The sequence below is a fragment of the Erpetoichthys calabaricus genome, chromosome 17 (genome assembly GCF_900747795.2).
Source record: "Erpetoichthys calabaricus chromosome 17, fErpCal1.3, whole genome shotgun sequence".
Lineage (NCBI taxonomy): Eukaryota > Metazoa > Chordata > Cladistia > Polypteriformes > Polypteridae > Erpetoichthys > Erpetoichthys calabaricus.
In genome coordinates this window covers 85,277,881-85,302,953 of record NC_041410.2, presented here as the reverse complement: position 1 = coordinate 85,302,953, position 25,073 = coordinate 85,277,881, and the positions used below count along the sequence as shown (strand labels likewise).

The following is a 25,073-nucleotide window of genomic DNA, read 5'->3' as shown; positions in this document are numbered from 1 at the left end:
AACACACTCTGTCTGCTACAACTTGAAGAAGTTGAAGTCAAAAGTTGGAACTTCTAAATTCATAGAATTTTCAAGCAGAACACCCCCTTAAGTTGGATTTCCAACTTGTCAGGCCAGCCCGAGTTTGTCCAGCTTCAGACCATGATGCCAATCCAAAATGGCGAGGTAGTACACCACGAACATTAGTTAGTGAAAGCTGCAGAATTGTACTGTTTATTAGCACTTCTGTCCATTTGTATCTCATTAAATCAGTTGAACAAACAGCACTGGCCAACTTCTACCTGCGGGGTTTGGATTCGCAAAACACCCCGTGAAGCGTTGATCTCAGCAGAGCAAGCAAAACAAAAGTTTACCTCGAAACATCCATGTTGAGGTGGACTATGGTACACTATAGATAGATAGATAGATAGATAGATAGATAGATAGATAGATAGATAGATAGATAGATAGATAGATAGATAGATAGATAGATATGTAAGGCACTATATAATAGATAGATAGATAGATAGATAGATAGATAGATAGATAGATAGATAGATAGATAGATAGATAGATAGATAGATAGATAGATAGATAGATAGATAGATAGTGAAAGGCAATATATACAGTGCATCCGGAAAGTATTCACAGCGCATCACTTTTTCCACATTTTGTTATGTTACAGCCTTATTCCAAAATGGATTAAATTAATTTTTTCCTCAGAATTCTACACACACCACCCCATAATGACAACGTGAAAAAAGTTTACTTGAGATTTTTGCAAATTTACTAAAAATGAAAAAACTGAGAAATCCCATGTACATAAGTATTCACAGCCTTGGCTCAATACTTTGTCGATGCACCTTTGGCAGCAATTCCAGCCTCAAGTCTTGTTGAATATGATGCCACAAGCTTGGCACACCTATCCTTGGCCAGTTTCACCCATTCCTCTTTGCAGCACCTCTCAAGCTCCATCAGGTTGGATGGGAAGTGTCGGTGCACAGCCATTTTAAGATCTCTCCAGAGATGTTCAATCGGATTCAAGTCTGGGCTCTGGCTGGGCCACTCAGGGACATTCACAGAGTTGTCCTGAAGCCACTCCTTAGATATCTTGGCTGTGTGCTTAGGGTCGTTGTCCTGCTGAAAGATGAACCATCACCCCAGTCTGAGGTCAAGAGCGCTCTGGAGCAGGTTTTCATCCAGGATGTCTCTGTTCATTGCTGCAGTCATCTTTCCCTTTATCCTGACTAGTCTCCCAGTCCCCACAGCATGATGCCGCCACCACCATGCTTCACTGTAGGGATGGTATTGGCCTGGTGATGAGCGGTGCCTGGTTTCCTCCAAACGTGACGCCTGGCATTCACACCAAAGAGTGCAATCTTTGTCTCATCAGACCAGAGAATTTTCTTTCTCATGGTCTGAGAGTCCTTCAGGTGCCTTTTGGCAAACTCCAGGTGGGCTGCCATGTGCCTTTTACTAAGGAGTGGCTTCCGTCTGGCCACTCTACCATACAGGCCTGATTGGTGGATTGCAGCAGAGATGGTTGTCCTTCTGGAAGGTTCTCCTCTCTCCACAGAGGACCCCTGGGGCTTTCACAGAGTGACCATCGGGTTCTTGGTCACCTCCCTGACTAAGACCCTTCTCCCCCGATCGCTCAGTTTAGATGACCGGCCAGCTCTAGGAAGAGTCCTGGTGGTTTCGAACTTCTTCCACTTACGGATGATGGAGGCCACTGTGCTCATTGGAACCTTCAAAGCAGCAGAAATTTTTCTGTAACCTTCCCCAGATTTGTGCCTCGAGACAATCCTGTCTCGGAGGTCTACAGACAATTCCTTTGACTTCATGCTTGGTTTGTGCTGTGACATGAACTGTCAGCTGTGGGACCTTATATAGACATGTGTGTGCCTTTCCAAATCAGGTCCAGTCAACTGAATTTACCACAGGTGGACTCCAATGAAGCTGCAGAAACATCTCAAGGATGATCAGGGGAAACAGGATGCACCTGAGCTCAATTTCGAGCTTCACGGCAAAGGCTGTGAATACTTATGTACATGTGCTTTCTCAATTTTTTTGTTTTTAATAAATTTGCAAAAACCTCAAGTAAACTTTTTTTCACGTTGTCATTATGGGGTGTTGTGTGTAGAATTCTGAGGAAAAAAATGAATTTAATCCATTTTGGAATAAGGCTGTAACATAACAAAATGTGGAAAAATTGATGCGCTGGGAATACTTTCCTGGATGCACTGTATGTCATTCTTCATGGCAGACCCTCTAAAGCTACCTTAGATTGCATGAGAAGCACCAGCCATATCACCAGCACATCAGAAGAAGTCGCACACCTGAAGCTAAGCCTGTTCAGGTCTGGCCAGTACTTGGATGGGAAACCAACCAGAAAACTGGAAGAGGGGTTGGTGTGGCCAGCAAGGGGGCTGTTTATCCTGTAATCTGAGAGTGGATCCCAATGCCCCTGTGCAGTGATGTGGACACTGTGATGAAAATATGGCACCGTCCTTCAGATGAGACATAAAATCGAGGTGCTGACGCTCTGTGGTCACTAAGGATCCCTGGCGATCAATCATAAAGAGCAGGTTGTATCCCGATGCCCACCATGGCCTAATCATTCTGGCCCCGTATGACGGAGTGCTGCTGAGATGGTCGTCCTTCTGGCAGGTTCTGCTGTCTCAGCAGAGGACTTCTGCATCGGGCTGGTGGTCACCTATCCTGATCAAAGCCCTTCACGCCCAGTTTCTCAGTTTGACCGGAGAGAAAAGTCCAGGAGTTTCCAAACTTCTTCCATTTCACAATTCCTGAGGAGGTCATGGTGCTCCTGCAAACACTCCGAGCTTTAGAAACGGTTTAATCCGCGTATGCTTCGTCTTTGCCACACCACAATTTGGTTGTGGTGGTCCACAGAGCGTTCCTTGGACTTCATGGCTTGGTTTTGGTCCTGATGTGCAGTGTGAATGGTGGGGCCTTCTGTACATAAGAGGAAAAAAATGAATTTAATCCATTTTAGAATAAGGCTGTAACATAACAAAATGTGGAAAAAGTGATGCGTTGTGAATACTTTTCGGATGCACTGTACTTGATTGACAGATAGATAGACGCAGTATTAATTTTAGTGTAGTCGGCAGGATAAGACAGATAAATATGGTGGACTGTGCTGGACTTTCCTCATTGTGAGTGCTTCCAAGGGAGGCAGCTCTGTCCAAGGCCGGTTTTGAACACCGACTTCTTGTTTTAGTACAGAAGAACCTGGACTTCCTTCACCGAGCTGGTAGTGATGTAAGAGGTCCTTGAACAGGGCTGTCTTAACGTATGGGCACAATGTGCACTGGCTGGGGTCCCCAGGAGCATAGGGGTCCACGATGTTTCTGATGCCTATGTATGTTTCTGTTTTGCTATCCAAACAGGGGCCCCAGTGCACTACTTTGACCGGGGTCCTATGATGCTGGTGTGACAGCAAGTCCTTGGATGGGTTCTTCTCTATTGCAAGTCAAAAGAGGGAGAGGCAAGTAATGACTGTGACACACCCAAATCCTTCCAGATTTTTTTTTGCAGCTGAGCAATGCCCATGGAGCACTTCCAGGGCTGACAAGAGACATGAAAGAAAGTTAAAATGTCACCTGAAATAAATCAAAATGACTACAAAGGAACTTTGAGGAGATTGACACAAACTTGTCTCTGAGCATATGCCTAAGACGTGAATAAGACGGATCCTAGAAGTGAGTCATGAAGTGTGAGAAAAGTGAACAGAGAAAAGGCAAAGACACACTTCATTACTTACGTCTGTATAACTCAGAGAGTGTAAAGGTCATCAAGGATCTTTGGATTTTAATATATTGTTTGTATTCATCTGTGAAGGGGTTGTCCATTCTGAATTTTCACTTTTTTTTAATCAGCAAATGTGTCTGTTGTGTAATATGAGGGATCTTTAAAGGAAAAAAAGACAGGCATGATGGAAAATAACAACAATAACATCAAAAATGTTCACCGTTCACCACATCCTGGTTAAGGTCACAGTGTACCAAGACCTACATAAACAAATACAGAAAAGAAAAGACTAATAATTAAAGTGAGTCGTACTTCTAAAATGGAACAGTAAGGGAAGATTAAGAAAGTGGTGGCCACCCCCTCCCAGCATCAAAATGAAGAGAAAAAACAATCAGCCTAGCAGAAAAATAACAAGGGACAATGGAAGAACCAAAGGCAGCAGCTCTGATCAAGGGGTCTTTATTGGGTGAGTTACCTTCTCAGGTGTTAATGAGACCACCATTACTGTGAGAGCTCTAAAGGGGTGTCTGTCCATCCAGAATGACCAGCAGACATCATGTGAGCCTCACTGATCTCTAGACTTGCTTTAGCAGAGAAGGATCAGTAGCCTGTAAAATCAACATCTGAATATCTTTATAGTACTGTAACTATGTAGCTTATATACAGTAGCACCTCTCATGAGAGTGCCATCACAAAATGACTGGAAAAGAATTCTGAACTATTTAACTGGGGGAAAATGCGTGCTAAAGAGCCCCGTGCATTGAACTGCCTCTCCAGCCAGGGCTGGTCTCTGCTGTTCACTAACTGCTGGGATGACACACAACACTACATTTGAATTAGCTGCCTTGGGCAGAGCGACAGATGCAATTTCAGGTCGAAAAGGTAATAAGAGTGGATAGAAACAGATAGAAATAAGCAGCAAGAAACAGAGAAAAAGAAAGTGCTAAGAACAGAGTTCTGGAAAACTCCAAAGATAGAAATTAAACAAAATGAGAGACAACTAACCATCTAACTGCTACCCAAAGTCAGTTAGTGATGCATACTGTATCTGTCAATCAAATATACTATCTATCTATCTATCTATCTATCTATCTATCTATCTATCTATCTATCTATCTATCTATCTATCTATCTATCTATCTATCTATCTATCTATCTATCTATCTATCTATCTATCTAACTGGGAATTGGGGCTGACTGGGCCATTGTTTTATCTTTTATGAATTTAAATGAAAAGGACACTGGAGGAGAGATGAGGAAAATATACAATATTATATGATAACTGTGTATGGGGTTACACGGGGTTAATAGGGATTTAATATTTTTTTACTGTTTATTTCTTTGTATTGGTTATTTATAATACGGTTTGTTATATGTGTACTTTTAATATATTGATGTTTGTCCTTGTTCTTTTTTTTTTTTGGTTCAATAAAGTACTTTTAAAAATTAAAAAAAAAAAAATCTATCTATCTATCTATCTATCTATCTATCTATCTATCTATCTATCTATCTATCTATCTATCTATCTATCTATCTATCTATCTATCTATCTATCTATCTATCTATCTAATCCTGCCTACTATACTAAAATTAAAATCTATCTATCTATCTATCTATCTATCTATCTATCTATCTATCTATCTATCTATCTATCTATCTATCTATCTATCTATCTATCTATCTATCTATCTATCTATCTATCTATCTTGCCTACTATACTAAAATTAATATCTATCTATCTATCTATCTTATCCTGCCTACTATACTAAAATTAAAATCTAAAATCTATTGTATATAATGCCTTTCTCTATCTATCTATCTATCTATCTATCTATCTATCTATCTATCTATCTATCTATCTATCTATCTATCTATCTATCTATCTATCTATCTATCTATCTATCTATCTATCTATCTATCTATCTATCTATCTGATATAGTGCCTTTCATTGACTGGTGTGTGATGGAGTGTGGAGTCAAAGTTTCACGTACCTGCTGTCCACTGAATAGTTGAGGAGCAGTTAATTGGCATCCATTTTTCTTTTGTGAAACATGACTGCTGTTGCATTGTGTGTCACAAACACATTTCTTTGCCTCCATTCACTCACGGCTTGTTATTTTTGTTCAGGGTGTAATGTTGGCGCAGTGGTTGTAATTAAACTGTGGTTCGTGTCCCCTATATGGAGCTTACATGTTCCAGTCTAAAGGCATGCAGGTTTGCTGGTAGTAAATGGGCCCGGGTGTGTGTGCATGTGTGTGTGTGTGTTTTTATTCCGTGATGGACTGGCACCCCGTTCAGGGTTTGCTCCTGCCTTGTGCCCTATGCCACCAGGGATATTCTCCAGCACCCCCCTGTTCAGGGCTAAGCAGGTTAGACAATGACTGACTGTTATTGCTCATTAACTAATTTGCATGTGAATCCTCAATAGAGGAGAATGTTTTAAACATGCCCTGAAAGGTAAATATTTCATCTCAGTCATCCCATTGGAGTGAAACTGGAAGGAAGTCATTTGCGCCGAGCCTTTTTATTACTGACTTTTCTTTTTACTGTTTGCCTTTGTCAACTGGAATAAGCACAGCCTGAAGGCAAGGGCTGAAAAAACAAACAGGCACACACATGCAAAAGTGACACAATGTGGCTATGGCAGTCGTCACCTACCAGCTACAAACAGCTAAGCTTACAAAGTGAATGAAAAATGAGGTGCGCGAGACATGACAGGAGTCTGTGGATGGTATTGAATTGGATTGGCAGCGATGACTTGTGATGCACATTCACTTTTCACCTACTCTGGCGTGTTGTGCCAAAGGACCACGTGGGCCATTTGTTTCTGTTTGAACAGTGAGACACACGTACACGTAATGAAACCCAGAGACACGGCATCCCCGAGACCTGTGAAGTCGAAGGACACAGCATTGAGCTTTACTAAATTCTCCAAATCCGAGGGTGGCGCCCTTTCTCGGGAATCTCACAGAGAGTTCCTGGTTTAGTGACCGAGTGGGACGAGGATCAGTACCTCTAAATCTGAGCCCTCAGTAGGATAAAATTAGACTGTCGTCTCAGAGTGGGAGGTGAGTTGCTACCTCAAGTGGAGGAGTTTAAGTACCTCGGGGTCTTCTTCACTAGTGAGGGGAAAAGGAACAGACAGATAGGAGCGGTTTTGTTTTTTGTAAATGTTGAGGGTGTTCTATTGAAGTTGTGGGAGGCTGAGTTTGCCTACCAACACTAACTAGTGTATGTGTCCAAGTTACAGAACAAAAGAGAAAGACTGAATTATTATTTTGCCGTTTGTAGTGATCGTCTCCTTCAGTTGTACGCACAACATTACCAGTATAAAGAAAAGGAGTAAAAGTGTTTCTCTTGACAACAGATTGTCACACTGGTGTGAGAAGTGGGATATAGGATCAGAATTCTCTGAAAAGAAGATATTAATGCTGACCTATCAGAATTGGGTGGCACCCTTTAAACATAGAGTCGCACCAGAAGACCCAGCCTCACCTGCTGAGCCTCCCCAGAGACCCCCACGGTGAAAACATCCACTGTGCTGGCAGCAGGATTTTAGTGTGTACTGTGGCAGTGATGGGGGTTTGCCTGACCCCCCCTAGGTGGACGCTAAGTAGTGACAGTGATTGTCTGCATTAGCTACCAGTGTAAATAAAAAGTGTTTATTTTTGACAACAGTGTCTATTTGTCACACAGGTGTCAGAAGTAGGATATAGGATCAGGATTCCCTGAAAAAAACAAATTAATCATTCTCCGCCAGGGCAGGCTGGCACCCTTTAAACTCAGAATAACACGAGAAGACCCAGACGACTTTGACGGTAATTGCCTGCATTAGCTACCGGTATAAATAAAATGAGTAAAGGTGTTTATTATCGACAACAGAGTGTGTCTATTTGTCACACTGGTGTGAGAAGTGGGATATAGGATCAGGATTCCCTGAAAGAACAAATTAGTTGTGCTCTGCCAGGGCAGACTGGCAACCTTCAAACACACAGTAACATCAGAAGACCCAGACGACTTTGACGGTGATTGCCTGCATTAGCTACCAGTGTTAATAAAATGAGTAAAGGTGTTTATTTTTGACAACAGAGTGTGTCTATTTGTCACACTGGTGTCAGAAGTGGGATATAAGCTCAGCATTGCCTGAAAAGAAAAAAATGAATGTTGCTCTATCAGGTTGGGCTGGCACCCTTCAGACACGGAATAACACCAGAAGACCCAGATGGCTTTAACGATGATTATCTGCATTAGCTACCGGTATAAATAAAACGAGTAAAGGTGTTTATTTCTGACAACAGAGTACAGTAATCCCTCGCTACTTCGCGGTTCACTTTTCGCGGATTCACGACTTCGCGGATTTTATATGTAAGCATATCTAAATACATAACGCGGATTTTTCGCTGCTTCGCGGGTTTCTGCGGACAATGGGTCTTTTTACTTGCTTCCTCAGTTGGTTTGCCCAGTTGATTTCATACAAGAGATGCTATTGGTGGATGGCTGAGAAGCTACCCAATCAGAGCACGCAGTTAAGTTCCTGTGTGCTGCTGATTGGCTCAGCGACAGAGTGTTGCATTAACCAGGAAGTCTCATCTCACTCATTCATCATTAACGTGCTAATGCTTCAGGGGCCGTGTCCAAGCACCAACAGAAGATGCAAATGATTGCAGAAAAGATAAAAGTTTTGGATATGTTGAAGGAAGGGAACAGCTACACCGCTGCAGGACATCAATTCTTTTTATTTAAAAAGGAGGAAAAGCATATAAGATCTACGGCCGCAGTGTCCTTTAACCAGGGTGCAAAACGAGTTGCAAGTGGACGTGATAAGGCAGTAGTCTGGATGGAGTCTGCTTTAGGAATCTTTGCAACAAGGTCGACGATGTCATGACCGCCTACAAGCTGCTACGTGTACTTCGCTATACAGTAAGTGTAAACTTATCTACCGATTTCATATTGCTTAGCAGTTGTCCCTGTTTTTTAATAGAGTAAATGGTGGGTTGTAAACAATACAGGGAGGGTTTAAAAACGTCCAAATACACGTTAAATAATTAAATAAATATAGTGTCCCTACTTCGCGGAAATTCAGTTATCGCGGTCGGCCTTGGAACCTATCTCCCGCGATAAGTGAGGGATTACTGTATGTCTATTTCTCACACTGGTGTCGGAAGTGGGATGTCAGGATATCAGAAGAAGACCAGAAGACCTAGATGGCTTTGACGGTGATTTCCTGCATTAGCTACCGGTGTAAATAAAATTAGTAAAGATGTTTATTTCTGGCAACAGAGTGCATCAATCTGTCACACTGGTGTCAGGAGTGGGATATAAGATCAGCATTTCCTGAAAAGAAGAAATCAATGGTGCTCTGCCAGGGCTGGCTGACACCCTTCAAACACACTAACACCAGAAGACCCAGACAACTTTGACGGTGATTGTCTGCATTAACTAGTGTTATAAATACAGAGTAAAATTGTTTATTTTTGACAACAGAGTGCGTCTATTTGTCATATTATGTTGTGTGAAACTCTGAATTGGATTAAGCAGGTTTGAATACGGCAGGCGGAAAGCACAGAACATGTTTAACGCACCTCAAGGTCTAAATGTATTGTGATAGTAGAGCATCATGACACCAGTTGAAGGTGTACAATAAATCAAATCCACGTTAAAAAACAAGATGGCCCCTTCACCTAATTGATAGCTTCAAACTGAGTGAAGGTTTTCAAGTGCCTGCTCTCCTGGATTTGGGGCAGAGCTTGTCTGCAATTATTACTTCAAACACAACAGATGTGAAAAACTGTGAAAAAGACAAGGAAATTCAACTGGACCAAATGTGGCGTAGGCCTCAGACAGACTGCAGTCTGCTTCCTCCTCGCCGTAGGCTATGAAATTTCCAAATGATCTGCAAGTATTGTGCACTGCGAGAGGCTTTTCGGAGCGTCTCTCCGACTGACATGACACTGGCAAGTTGCTAACAAGTACAAAGGCTCCTCAAGTAGAGAGACACTTTGGTCTGTCGTTGTGTCTTTTAGAGAAGGGGGCGACAGCCTCAGTGTCAAAAGTGACACCTCAGAGCGTCTGAGCCAAGCAGGAGCACGATGAGACAAACATTACAACTGTTAGCAGGGGATTATTGGTAATCGGGACATGTGCCACACTTAAGGTGTTTGTTTTAGTCTGTAATTGAAACACGTGATGGAGGGGCAATAGCGAAGTTAAGGGGGCTGCAGTCACTCTAACCTTGTATGGATTACATTTACTGTAAAGCCTGCTGGGATTCAAGATGAAATTTAAGGTTCTTACAACTTTTTACCCCAACCTGACATTTACCTTAGCAGCATCAACTTCATACCAGGAACCAACAATGGCAGACCCACTTCGGCTCACACAGAGTCAGATATGAATTGTCAGTTAATTCAACCTGTATGTCCTTTGGGATGTGGGAGAACAATCAGAGTACACAAATACAAAAAAAATATTTTATTGTAAATGACATGGAGGACAGACAGGCATCCCACCTGGATAAGAGAGTGATATACTGTATATATAGATATATATACTGTATACATATATTTATATATCTATTATGGACAGATGGAAGGACACTCATGGACGTCAAGGAAGTGTTGGGGTGTCAATACCCCTAACATTAAATAATATCAAGCAAAATAAGAGCCTGATAAGAGCAGAAACAAAAAGGGGTTTTCATTACTTTTTCCAAAGATAGCAGCTCAATAGAGCAGGTCATTCTCGGGAGCTCTGTTCTGGTGCCAGTTTGGATCTGGATTGGCACACCTCTTTCTGTGGCATCCGGGCTTTTATAGGACTGCAGTTGGTAGCGGAGGAGTCATTTGTCCTCGATAGGCATCTTAAAAAAGAAAAAAGAGAGGGCAGTGTTAGCGACAGTGCCCCCTCTCGCCCCAGGGTGGTATTGATTACCTCAGATAAACATGGAATGTGATCCTTGGACCCACACGCATGACAATATCTGTACTGCCAAAGCAGCCAATTGGCAAAGGCCCTCAGTAGAAACTTTATGTATTTGCTGCAGGAAGCTCCTCCTACCTTAGTGTCTGGGACCTCCCCTTTACACATCTCTTTTAATATGGTGCCTATCTATCTATCTATCTATCTATCTATCTATCTATCTATCTATCTATCTATCTATCTATCTATCTATCTATCTATCTATCTATCTATGAAATACATTTCTTGTTAATTTATTAAAATTTATAATCTTGCCTACTACACTCTATCTATCTATCTATCTATCTATGAAATGCATTTCTCGTTAATTTGTTTAAATTTTTAATGTTGCTTACTACAATCTATCTATCTATCTATCTATCTATCTATCTATCTATCTATCTATCTATCTATCTATCTATCTATCTATCTATCTATCTATCTATCTATCTATCCTGCCTACTATACTAACATTTCTATCTATCTATGAAATGCATTTCTCGTTAATTTGTTTAAATTTTTAATGTTGCTTACTACACTCTATCTATCTATCTATCTATGAAATGCATTTCTTGTTAATTTATTAAAATTTATAATCTTGCCTGGCGGCACGGTGGTGCAGCGGGTAGCGCTGCTGCCTCGCAGTTGGGAGACGTGGGGACCTGGGTTCGCTTCCCGGGTCCTCCCTGTGTGGAGTTTGCATGTTCTCCCCGTGTCTGTGTGGGTTTCCTTCGGGCGCTCCGGTTTCCTCCCACAGTCCAAAGACATGCAGGTTAGGTGGATTGGTGATTCTAAATTGGCCCTAGTGTGTGCTTGGTGTGTGGGTGTGTTTGTGTGTGTCCTGCGGTGGGTTGGCACCCTGCCCGGGATTGGTTCCTGCCTTGTGCCCTGTGTTGGCTGGGATTGGCTCCAGCAGACCCCCGTGACCCTGTGTTTGGATTCAGCGGGTTGGAAAATGGATGGATGGATAATCTTGCCTACTACACTCTATCTATGTATGAAATGCATTTCTCATTAATTTGTTTAAATTTTTAATGTTGCTTACTACACTCTATCTATCTGTCTGTCTGTCTGTCTGTCTGTCTGTCTGTCTGTCTGTCTGTCTGTCTGTCTGTCTGTCTGTCTGTGAAATGCATTTCTTGTTAATTTGTTTAAATTTTTAATCTTGCCTACTACACTATCTATCTATCTATACCTCTATTATCAGTTAATTACAAAAGTAAGCAGGACTTAAAAGAGCCAACACCTAACAAAACAAAATTGAACCCCCAGCTGAGAGAAAGAAAGGAGAGCCAAATGAACAGGCAAATATTTTTAAAATTAATTAATGAATTAAAAAAGTAAATGAGGCAGAATGTCCTTCCTCCCCACTATAAATGCTTATTCTAAAATGTTTTTCATTACAGTAAGTCTTGTTATGTTTAAGAAACGTTTTGAACAGAAACTCTGCGTGAGAATTTGATTTTTGCCAGTTTCATTTTCTACAGAAAATCAGTTGCCCACTGACTTATAAGAGGTGGGCTAGGATTCTTCCAGGTAAGCAGGATGAGTCTACGTGTGAGTTTTGTGGCACTGGTTGTCCTTCTCCATGTTACGCCCACCTGGGAGACCACCAAGCACAGCTGATAAAGAGTAACAAGTGATTGGGACACCAAGGCTGTCTGATGGGCATTCAGAGGTTTTTGCCCAAGATGAAGTTCATTTGTCCGTCAGTATTCTGAGCCGTGCAGTTTGAGTGCTCCACTCCACTTTTGAGAACAGTGTGTTCTCCATTATGATGTCTCCATTACTGTGATTTTTTCTTTCAGTGTTTATTTAGTCTGTGAGTTGTCAGGTATTTGAATCGTATTTAGCCCTTTCTGTGGAATGATAGATGGATGGATGGATTGTATTTTTGATGGTTTCTGCCGTGCTTTCGATGGTGTGTGCTATAAAATGTACAAAAGAGGCTTAAGAGAGCTTGATCTAATCTGCCATTTACAGTAAGAGACAGCACTAATTGAGAATTCACGCTTCGTCAGCCCATTGTAAGAGAGGTAAACTTTTCTTTCTCTGTTAATTTCCTTTCCTTGTTTACATTAGTGAACATGTCTGGTGACTCACCTCTTGGACTCCTCAGTTGTCGACAGAGAGCTTTGGTTTGTTCTGTCATGTAGCTGGGAGTCTTAATGGAGGCCTTGATAATGCCTGAGGATTTGCTTTGTTGTCATCGTCCTCCGGTGGAAAGCTGTGAGTGTGTATACATGGGTGAGTGTTTGTGCCGTGGGCCGAGACCCCCAGTCATACTAACTAAGCACTACGTTTTGAGAATTAAGCCTTTTGACTTGATAGGCCAGAATTTACAGGCCGGTACCCCTGCAGAGATGTGTCAGTCCCCTGGACCAATGGAGCGTGGCTCTCATAGACATCTGCCATAATGCTAAACCACACACCTCTATGACTTTTAAGACGAACACAGAGGAGCAGCCGAGGCCAACGTGTCAAGACAGTTTATAGGTGTCTTGGGATTTTGCTTTGAACTTTGTGAAGTGGAAACCTCCGTCAGTGTGGTCAGTTTTCAGCTTCTTTGGGAAGAGGGCATCTTAACAATTTCAGAGCCCCAATGAGAAATTCTTGTCAAATTTGAAAGACTCCTGTGAGATTTAAAATGAAGAATTAGGGCAGCTGGGGCAGATTTACAGGATCTGTGTGGCTTATTTAAACCACTATGAGGTCAATTTTCTACTATTTCAAAGAAAAAAAATGTATATGTTATATCAACTCAACAAAATTCATCCATACATTATCCAACCCGCTATATCCCAACTACAGGGTCACGGGGAACTTAAAAATATGTTTAGTACAATTTCATACTTCAGTTATGAAAAGTGGGTTTTGCATCTACCTTTGGACAGCAGTGTGGCACAACGGGTAGCAACCTAGTGATGTTGGGCAGGTCCCAGAGTGACACAACTTCAGTGTACAATCTGCATGTTCTCCTGGTGTCCACATGCAGACCTTTGTGAGGACATGTCTTCAGTTTGTCATGATGGGTAACTGATTGATGGGCAAAAATGGCAAATGCGTCCTCTTAAAATGAAATCTACAACACAGTCTTGCTAGAGTGACCAATTTGAAAGGGCAACTGTCCTTGCAATAAAGTGCCATCGAGCACATGTTTTCTTTGAAATTTTGTTTGAAATAAATGGGGTTGTGCTCAGTTGGCACTTTGATTATTTGAATTAGCCCTGCCTTGTCATCTGCCACTGTCTATTTATCTATTATATAGTGCTTTTCATATCTACTTTGGTGCACTCCTAGAAGTACTTGGGGGTCCACATCAGTGAAAGGTTAGACTGGTCTCAGAACACAGAGGAACTGTAGAAGAAAAGGCAGAGCAGGCTCTTCATCCTTAGGAGACAGCGTTCCTTTAATGTGGGAAGTGACATCCGTCACAACTCTGTGATGGCCAGCGTGGTGTGCTGGGCTGGTGACACCACTTCAAGAGAGGACCACCAGATCAAAAAATGAATTAAAAGGGCAGGCTCAGTTATGGGACACACTCTGGACCCCCTGTAGGTAGTGGAGAAGGAGAGAATGAAAGCAAAACTGAGTGCCATAATGAACAATGCTGCACATCTCTCAATCTGACACACCAACACTGAGAACTTTCAGCCAACAAATCATTCAGCAGAAATGGGTCAGAAAAATGCTAAGGGGCGCCTTCATTAAAACAGCAATACACCTCACTCTGACTGGCACTGCCATGTTAGGCGTTTTCTCTCTCTTTACTTTTTATTGCTTTTTTAGTCATTCTTGTGTGTGTTCAGCAAATAGTGTGTGTGTAGATTAATGTATTTATCTACTGGTGTATATTTACATATTCATTGAGTAAAAAGCCAAATTTCATCCTGGGGACAAATAAAGTTTGTTCTATCTATCTATTCCAGTGCCAACAAAACCAATAAAAATTGCAATGGATGTTCTTGTAGCACTTATTCTAAACAGTATCAATAGTTCATTGTTGCATGGCACAGTACCTGATGCACTAAAAGTGTTAGCCATTAAACCAAGTCAGACCTAGACCCACACATACTAAATAATTATAGGCCTATTTCAAATTTACCGTTTCTCTCTAAAATACTAGAAAAAGCAGTCGCCAATCAGCTTCAGTCACACTTTACGCATTACAATTTATTTGAGAAATTCCAGTCTGGTTTCTGCTCTGGTCATAGTACAGAAACGGCACTAACGCGGGTTGTAAATGACATTCTGATATCCTCTGATGAAGGAAACTCCACTGTTATTATGTTGTTGGACTTAAGTGCAGCATTTGACACCATCGACCATTCGATTTTACTGCACAGGCTAGAAAATGATGTTGGGCTTACAGGCACCGTGCTCGCTTGGTTTAGTTCTTACTTATCAAATCGATTCCAATATGTACAGAAATGTGCTGACAGGACTCCATCATTATACACAGAAGTTCAATATGGTGTCCCGCAGGGCTCAGTGCTGGGACCTTTACTGTTTTCACTGTACATGCTTCCACTGGGATCTCTCATTAGGAAACATCATGTTAATTTTCACTCGTATGCAGATGACACCCAGTTATACCTTTCATTTAAATCAGATGAAGTTTCTCCAATGTTGTCTTTAATTAGTTGTGTTTGTGAATTAAAGGAGTGGATGGGTGTCTTTAAACAGCGATAAAACAGTGATGTTAATTGTTGGAGGGAATGACACTGATCACAACAATATTCTGTCATCATTTAACTCAGTTGGAATCCCCATTAATTTTACTGAATCAGCCCGCAATCTAGGAGTTATCTTTGACTCTAGCATGTCATTTAAAGCGCATATCACAAAGTTGTCCAAAACATGTTTCTTCCATCTATCTTAAAAATGTTGGGAAATTAAGGCGCTTTCTAAATAAACAGGATTCTGAGAAATTAATTCATGCATTTATTTCTAATAGGACTGACTACTGCAATGCGGTGTTCACTGGATGTTCAAACTGTTCTCTATACAGCCTCCAGTTAATACAAAATGCGGCTGCAAGAATTATTACAAGAACAAGAAAATACGAACACATAACTTAACAGTTCTTAAATCCTTACACTGGCTCCCGGTTAAGTTTAGGGCAGATTTCAAAATCCTCCTTTTAACATATAAAGCATTAAATGGCCAAGGTCCGGCTTACTTGTGGGAACTTATCATGACTTACAAACCTGAGTGCACATTAAGATCTCAAGATGCTGGTCTGCTTATTATTCCAAGGATTAATAAAATAACAATGGGAGGTCGAGCTTTTAGTTACAGGGTCCTTAAACTGTGGAGTGGTCTGCCTGCCACTATAAGAGATGGCCCTTTGGTCTCAGTTTTTAAATCCCGGCTGAAGACTCACTACTTCAGTTTAGCACACCCTGACTAGAGCTGCTGATTAACTGTACAGACTGCATCTCTGTTGTTAGTCATTAGCACTAAAACATAAGTAACATGATAGTTAGGATTGGATACTAACCCTCACCTATTCTGTTTCTCTTCTCGGTACTCAAATGTGACACTTGGTGCCACGGCCCACCTGCCAAGTTGTTTTGCCTGCCTAAGGTAAAGTCATCTCTGATGGAGGATCGCAGGAATCGTGGGAAGGAGGGGTCCTTTCATCAGATTGGCTGGCCCAGCGCTGTTTCAGCTATGGAATGGCCAAATGGGGGAGGCAGCTTGATGGCTGAGGTCTCCAGGACTCTAAACATATCCAAATCATATTATGTGATATCATCTACTGTTAAATTTTGCTCCGTACTTCTAACATTTTTATTTTTATACTGTATTGAGGATTTGTTCTGTTCTCTGTGTTGTATTATATTGACCCCCTTCTTTTGACACCCACTGCACGCCCAACCTTCCTGGAAAGGGGTCTCTCTTTGAACTGCCTTTCCCAAGGTTTCTTCCATTTTTCCCTAAAAGGTTTTTTTGGGAGTTTATTCCTTGTCTTCTTAGAGAGTCAAGGCTGGGGGGCTGTCAAGGGCCTGTTAAAGCCCATTGCGGCACTTCTTGTGTGATTTTGGGCTATACAAAAATAAATTGTATTGTATTGTATTCTATCTATCTATCTATCTATCTATCTATCTATCTATCTATCTATCTATCTATCTATCTATCTATCTATCTATCTATCTATCTATCTATCTATCTATCTATCTATCTATCTATCTATCTATCTATCTATCTATCTATCTATCTATCTATCTATCTATCTATCTATCTATCTATCTAATCCTGCCTACTATACTAACATTAATATCTATCTATCTATCTGTAGCTTGATACATGAGCTTATTAAAGTTTAATACAGAAATCTTTTGCACAATGCTCCTTTGACAATACAAATCAAAACACCATTAATGTTTAAAACGAGGCTTTCTGACGATATAGATTTGTAATCCATCCCACAAGCCTCACTGCTGGTCTGTCATGTGCATCAGTAGAACATCCAACGGCCCGGAGTGTTTATGAAGAGCTGTTCAGTTCTTATTCCTCATTATTACCTTTTAAAAAAATAAACTTTTTTGCTCTTTCTGTTTTCTGCATTGTAACAGGAGCCGTGTTAGATGAACTCGTACTTTTCACGTACTCATCTTTCATTTTCGCTGGGTGACTTCTGACCCCATCACCCCGACAGGCTGGCAGAGTGACTGTCAGTGCGTTTGTGGTGGTGAAAGTGACATGAAAGGAGCTGTGACTGATGCTGAGGCTCAGGCCTCATCGCGACTCCTTGCTCGGCCCAATTTGTTTTTTATGTTCGTTTTTTTGAGGTCCAACAGGCGGACGTTCTCTCGCTCCTCCTTGATTCAGGATCATTTGGAGAAAGTGTTCTCGGGCATGGGTTGTGCTGCTCTTTTCTTTAGGTGTCGTATTTCGTTTGGGTTTTACACAGTTAAAATGTCTTTTGCTGATGTCAAGCACAACCCCGTAATCCTCCTGGGAGGTTTGTACGTGGCTTATGTTTTTTGATTCGTTGAACATGTTGAGGGTGCTGAAAGCGTGTGGTGCCCGAGGAAGTGGAGTGCGGCTTTGCGAAGGGCCTGTCCCTTTAAATGTTGCCTCTCACAAAGGGCGGTTGAGAAGCCCTGCGGGACTTTGCTGCTCTCCTATTCATCGTTTGCTCGGTTCTCACGCCCACGCAGTGAGTCAGGTGGATCTACCTGCAGCAGCACCTGTTGCGGCCTGTCTCACCTAGCCAAACAGAAGTCTATGGGGTGCACGTCCCAACAGCCCCTGATATGCCTCTCGGCTTTCCCGAAAAAAAACACCCAAGCCCACATTCGCTCATGCTTGTGCCAGCTTGCCTGTTAGTTTTGCTCTCCTTACCCAAATAAACAGCAGGAGCCGCAGATCTGAGCCGTGTGCCTGATGTGTGCTGGGGTTGGAGTGATGGGCTGATGCCGGACTTGTTGGTTCACCTCTCAGTCAGTGCGCTCGTCTTTGTTGTGGTGGACGCCTTTCTTATTGCATTTCGTCACTTCTGAAACAAGCGACTGGCTAGACAATGGTGTGCCTCACCTTCTGGTTTTCTTCTCAACATGTTCACCAGTCGCATGTCACTAAGTGGAGAGATCGGCTGGGATGTTGTTGCAATTGTCACAATGGAGATTCTAGTCCAGTAAGAGCTGAAGTTTCTTCTGAGTAAGAGGATGCAGGGCCTCAAAACATAAATGGATGGGACCTTTAAGTGAATGTTTGTGTGGTCTCACTTCCATTGTGTCTCTCTGTGTCCCTTATTGTTCTCTGACAGCTATTTCAAAATCGGCAGATAAACAGGCTACCAAGTCTTCTTCTTCATATTCTCATCTCTAATGAATAGACAGGTCTCATGTCTTCCTCGCTCTGCTAGGCTCATCTCTGTTTTTCTAGAATCATCTCAAGCCTTTTTATGACATTCTCCTTAAGGCCACGTCACATTACATGACTTTTCCAGTGAGTTTCAGTCGTCATTGACATAACATTCCCATGACTTCCAGTCATTTTCTTTGACATACCCAGCAACTCAGTCCAACCAGTCTGCGGCTCACTCTGACTAGAACAAGATTTGAACTCATGTCCTAAGATCTATCTTAGGTCTCCCTGCTTAAGCTTGATGAATGAATGGACTGGTTTAATTCAATTCATTGTCACAAGGGAAGACAATCCCTGGAGGAAACAACCTCTGAGAAGATGCCACTTCATGGCACCTCAAGTGGGACTAATTTTGAGTCACCAGTAAATACAACATGCCCATCTTTGGGATGAAAATAAGAAAATCAGTGTCATGCACGTGTGCCACAGAGTCACCTTGCCAGCTCAGATTAGGTAGACCATACCACTCTGGGATGAGAGGGGGCACTGTTGCTAACATTCTTGTCTCTTCCATCCAAAGCTCAGAGAAGGCGACCCATGAGAGCAAGTAACCTGACCACAATAAAGGCAGCCCAGAAGGGGGCGTCACAGTCTTGGCCCGAGCCTGCTACAGGACGCAGCTTCTACTGACAAACCCCTGTATAACATTGAAAGCACTGAAACTTTGTAACCACACCCCCCTTTGCTTCTGGACTCGACCAGGTAAAGGCAGCAATTTCTGGCAGAAGATGCCTCAGTCTTGACCCGAGTCTGCTACAGACAATTACAATTACAGGCAAATTTAATGGGTTTGATTTTTTCTTAAGTAGTAGAGACAGGCTCTGTGTACATGAGAGCTGACAAATTTATACAATGGAAATAAGGAGAGACTTGTCTGTCTGATGTCGCATGTTTTACACATCATGACAGAAAGGAAAAAGAAGAATAAATGGCCAAAATTGTAATTAAACTCACAGTACCCATAGATAGATAGATAGATAGATAGATAGATAGATAGATAGATAGATAGATAGATAGATAGATAGATAGATAGATAGATAGATAGATAGATAGATAGATAGATAGATAGATAGATAGATAGATAGATACTTTATTAATCCCCAAGGGGAAATTCACATACTCCAGCAGCAGCATACTGATAATAACAATATTAAATTAAAGAGTGATAAAAATGCAGGTATAACAGACAATAACTTTATATAATGTTAAAGTTTACCCCCCCCCCCAGGTGGAATTGAAGAGTTGCATAGTGTGGGGGAGGAACGATCTCCTCAGTCTGTCAGTGGAGCAGGACGGTGACAGCAGTCTGTCGCTGAAGCTGCTCTTCTTTCTGGAGATGATCCTGTTCAGTGGACACAGTGGACTCTCCATGATTGACAGGAGTCTGCTCAGCGCCCATCGCTCTGCCACAGATGTCAAACTGTCCAGCTCCATGCTTACAATAGAGCCTCACCAATTTGTCCAGGCGTGAGGCGTCCTTCTTCTTTATGTTGTCTCCCCAGCACACCACCGCGTAGAAGAGGGCGCTCGCCACAACCGTCTAATAGAACATCTGCAGCATCTTATTGCAGATGTTGAAGGACGCCAGCCTTCTAAGGAAGTATAGTCGGCTCTGTCCTCTCTTGCACAGAGCATCAGTATTTTCAGTCCAGTCCAATTTATCATCCAGCTGCACTCCCAGATATTTATAGGTCTGCACCATCTGCACACAGTCACCTCTGATGATCACGGGGTCCATGAGGGGTCTGGGCCTCCTAAAATCCACCACCAGCTCCTTGGTTTTGCTGGTGTTCAGGTGTAGGTGGTTTGAGTCGCACCATTTAACAAAGTCCTTGATTAAGTTCCTATACTCCTCCTCCTGCCCACTCCTGATGCAGCCCATGATAGCAGTGTCGTCAGCGAACTTTTGTTCCCCTTTTCAAACCCTTTGCACAGCCCCTGGACCCTACAGGTAAGATGTTATTGACTGTCAGATAAAGAGCCGAGCTTGCAATGCCTTGGAAATGTGAAACGGTGCTAGAACATCATTCCACACACATCTTTATTCATCATCCTCTGTGATTTCTAATCAAGAAAATCACAAACCTAACAACTGCAGATGTCAAATTTGACATCCCCTGTAAGTAGGCCATGCAGTTTGGCGTAGTGGTTAAGACTTTGGACTTCAAACGCTGAGGTTATGGACTCTAATCCCACTTCTGACACCATATGACCATGAGCAAGTCACTTCATCTGTCTGTGCTCCATTTGGAAAAACAAAGTGTAACTGATTGTATCTCAAATGTCGTCGTCCTAACTTGGCAGGAAACAGACAACTAATATTCTGAGCATAACCGGGAGATGTGTGGAAAAGGCAAAGCAAAACAAAACAAATCAATCAAAGCGACCAAACCCTAGACTGAGAGCAAAAATCACAGTCAAAATTCAGTCAAGAAGTTGAAAACCAGTCCAGTCATGTGAAAATCAATCACGGAGAAAATTACTATGAGAGTTTTAAAGCTCAGTGCAACCGTTGACCTGTTATCCCGTCTGTTGATAAACTGAAGGTCACGGCCTAGAAACGCGGGTGTCACAAACCTAACAATGATTATGCAAAATGGCTTCCACTTTAGGAAAACACTGTAAGAGCCCAACATTCAGCCCTGATCGTGACAGTTGTATTTCGCCTTGGATAAAGGTGTCCACCAAATAATGAGCGATAACAGCTACAAGTCGTTGAATGTGACTTTGGCTTTAGCTGTTTCAAATTCAGTAATTGAGATGACAGAGAATGAACACACGAACGTCTTCACTTCTCTTTCAAGGTGTGTTTTCCACTCATCTTCACTCTTCTGTTCTCATCTCCTCTCTTTTTCATCACGTTGTCTTGCTGTTCTGAATGTGTTCTCCGACATTCGTTGACTATCAGGACAGCGACCCGACCATCTCATCTTTATTCTTTGGCTGTGTCTTCTTTACTTTGGTGGACTCATACTTGCACTTGCATCTAAACATGCCCCTTAGCTGTTGTGAGAGAAATGTCACCCAGTTCATTGACTAACAAGACATTAACTCAGTGCCATCTCCTCACTACTCCTTCAACCAGGGAACGTAACCAACTAGGAACACAAGATGAATCAACCTTGAAGAGGGTACCAGGGCCCACTCACTCTGGGACATTTTAAATTCAGCAGTTAACCCAGCGATTCTCAAACAAAAGTAACAAAAAAGGGGGCGCGAATGTTTTAAACTTGTAGCGGTGTATCGGCAGCAAAAATATATAGGAATAAATTTTATTAGGGTTTTAAAAAAACGTTAGGGGGGCACGATTAAATCTGTTATGAAAACTCGGGGCGCAAATACTTAATGGTTGAGAAACGCTATGGACATGGGATTTCTCAGTGTTTTAATTTTTAATAAATTTGTAAAAACCTCAAGTAAACTTTTTTCACGTTGTCATTATGGGGTGTTGTGTGTAGAATTCTGAGGAAAAAAAAGAATTTAATCAATTTTGGAATAAGGCTGTAACATAACAAAATGTGGAAAAAGTGATGCGCTGTGAATACTTTCTGGATGCACTGTAAGCATAAGGAGAAAGTGCTAACAGCATACAGGCAATGACTGGCCATGGGATTTCAACCCTACAAGCTAATTCTGAACATATACAAGAACTTTATTAAAATGTGATTTAGTGTGAAAATAAATCAGTTTTATAATAATTTAAATACACTTTCCACCCTTTCCAGTAATCTAATATTTTCATTTCAGGGTGTTTGGTAGCCCCGTTTCCGTTTTTTGGATGCTAACACACATAAGGCACGCTTACATCATGTGAAGAATGACCATCTGGTCAAAAAGAGAAGATTTGTGACTAGACCAAGATTTGAACTCACATTCTGAGATTTGTGAAGTAACACTACTGTTGTACCACCATATCTTGTCTCCCTGCTTAAGCTTGATGAATGAATGGACTGGTTTAATTCAATTCATTGTCACAAGGGAAGACAATCCCCAGAGGAAACAACCTCTGAGAAGATGCCACTTTACTTCATGGCACCTCAAGTGGGGCTAATTTCGAGTCAGCAGTAAATACAACAGCGTTTCTCAACCTTTAAATATTTGCGACCTGAGTTTTCATAACAGTTTTAATCGCGCCCCCTAACGTTTTTTAGAAACCCTAATAAAATGTATTCCTATATTTTTTGCTGCCGATACACCGCTACAAGTTTAAAATTTTCCTACGAATAGCGAAATTACTCAACCTATTGCAACATTTTTTGTTACTTTGCGCCCCCGCGCCCCACAGTTTGAGAACCGCTGAAATACAACATGATCATCTTTGGGATGAAAATGTGATAATCACTGTCAGGCATATGTGCCACAGGGTCACGTTGCCAGTTCAGACCAGGTAGACCATACCACTCTGGGATGAGAGGAGGCGCTGTCGCTAACATTCTTGTCTCTTCCCTCTGCAGCTCAGAGAAGATGCCCCATGACAGAAGGATAGATGACAGAGGCAGCCATGCCCGGAAAATGGTGTCTCAGTCTTCAGGACGCAGCTCCTACTGACAAACCCCTGTATAATATCGAAAACTCTGAAGCTTTGTAACCGCACCCTCTTTGCTTCTGGGCTCGACCAGATAACGGCAGCAATTCCTGGCAGGAGATGCCTCAGTCTTGACCCGAGTCTGCTACAGGACAGAGTTCCTACAGACAAACCCCTGCATAATAGTGAAAACTTTTCAGCTTTGTGCTACTTTTTTTTGCCATCGAGTACCTGCTTGTTTTATGGATTTTCATTTTAGTGTGCCATTAAATGGGGTGACTGAGTTGGCACCCAAACTATTCCTAGACTCTACCAGTCTCACGTGCGCCATACCCATCTATCCATCCATTATCCAACCCGCTGAATCCAAACACAGGGTCACGGGGGTCTGCTGGAGCCAATCCCAGCCAACACAGGGCGCAAGGCAGGAACCAATCCCGGGCAGGGTGCCAACCCACCGCAGTGCGCCATACAAGAGAAGGGAAAATTCTGACACACACCAGAATGAACTGATATTCTAAACCAGGATTCTGGAGCTGTGAGTCAGCAGTTAAAGTCCTCCACGCCACTATGCTGCCCCCCCCCCCCCACTCTAAGTATTACGAAAATTGGTTTACAGTTACAGAAGCTGAACATCAGACGCTAGGCACAAACCAACCCTGGACTAAAAAAAAAAATTTCATTCATCCATTTTCAAACAGGGATTTTTCAGTTTTGGAGCACAGGGGTCACAACTTGGTGCCAATGTAGTGCAAGGCAGGGCTGTATGCCAGTCCCTATGGAATAAAACAAATCCAAATCTTTCTTTCTTTCTTTCTTTCTTTCTCATTTAACCCAATAATACTCATTCTGCAGCATCACCCTGTCGATTGTAATAACACACACTGCTTGGCCTGTCATCCAGCGCTCAGCCCCAGGCGGGTGTAAGGTGGTGGTGTCTAGGCACGCTGCTACTACACCAGGGCTGAGCTGCCAGTTATGCAAGAGTTCATTGTGTACTATCACCATATATGCTGACTCTGCACTCCCCGGGGGTCCCTCCTGGTGAATGTTTCATAGTTACACGTGGCCATGTGAGGGATAAGCCGACAAACACAAACTAGTACTTGGACAGATGTAGCCAGTGGGATGACACAAAACAGCTGGAAGGCCAGGGTGTAACATATAAATTATACGACAAATCTGTCTTTGTTTCTTGATATAGCATTTAATTAGTCAAATCTTCTTTTATTTAGGACATAGCCATCCAAAACAGGCTATTGCATCAGAATGCCCGTGTTCTGTTGGGGTAGGATACCCTGGGGTGACCCTATTCTCCCTTTCACACTCTTTATGACGTAGCCCTGAATGGAGTGTCCCAAATGCCACCTTTAGCCCTTGTATGTTTTCTCTTACCAGCCGGGTCACTGTCAGGATCAAGCGCAACTGTAGCCACATACTTCTCCCCCCCCCATTTTTGTTATATCTATGACCCCAAGAACAAACAAAACCACCAAGAGAGAAGGGCTACACCTTCAATTATGCACTAGAGCAGTGGCCTCCTAACTTTTTCTGTGCCTTGTCCCCCTAGAAAATCTTTGATTCATGTTCACACCCCTTCCAAAAGGAATATCATATTTGAAGATGAAGAAGTCAAATTTCTCAATTTTGAACCGCATACATTACTGTGTGTGTACAAATTGAACTCACAATAATAAGGTTTCCACTACGTGCATGAAATTTAAATATAAATTGAGCAATTTAAATTTATAGATGGGCGGCACGGTGGCGCAGTGGGTAGCGCTGCTGCCTCACAGTTGGGAGACCTGGAGACCCGGGTTCGCTTCCCGGGTCCTCCCTGCATGGAGTTTGCATGTTCTCCCCGTGTCTGCGTGGGTTTCCTCCCACAGTCCAAAGACATGCAGGTTAGGTGGATTGGTGATTCTAAATTGGCCCTAGTGTGTGCTTGGTGTGTGTGTC

At 42.3% G+C, this 25,073-nt stretch overlaps 1 long non-coding RNA gene across 1 annotated transcript in view; it reads left to right on the top strand.

Moving 5' to 3' along the window:
• Nucleotides 1–16,072: 16,072 nt before the first annotated feature.
• LOC127526195 (uncharacterized) overlaps nucleotides 16,073–25,073 on the top strand; it is a 269,189-nt gene continuing 260,188 nt past the window's right edge. Inside the window, exon 1 of the long non-coding RNA XR_007933826.1 lies at nucleotides 16,073–16,281. This is a non-coding gene — a long non-coding RNA (uncharacterized LOC127526195). The remainder of the gene's footprint in view (nucleotides 16,282–25,073) is intronic.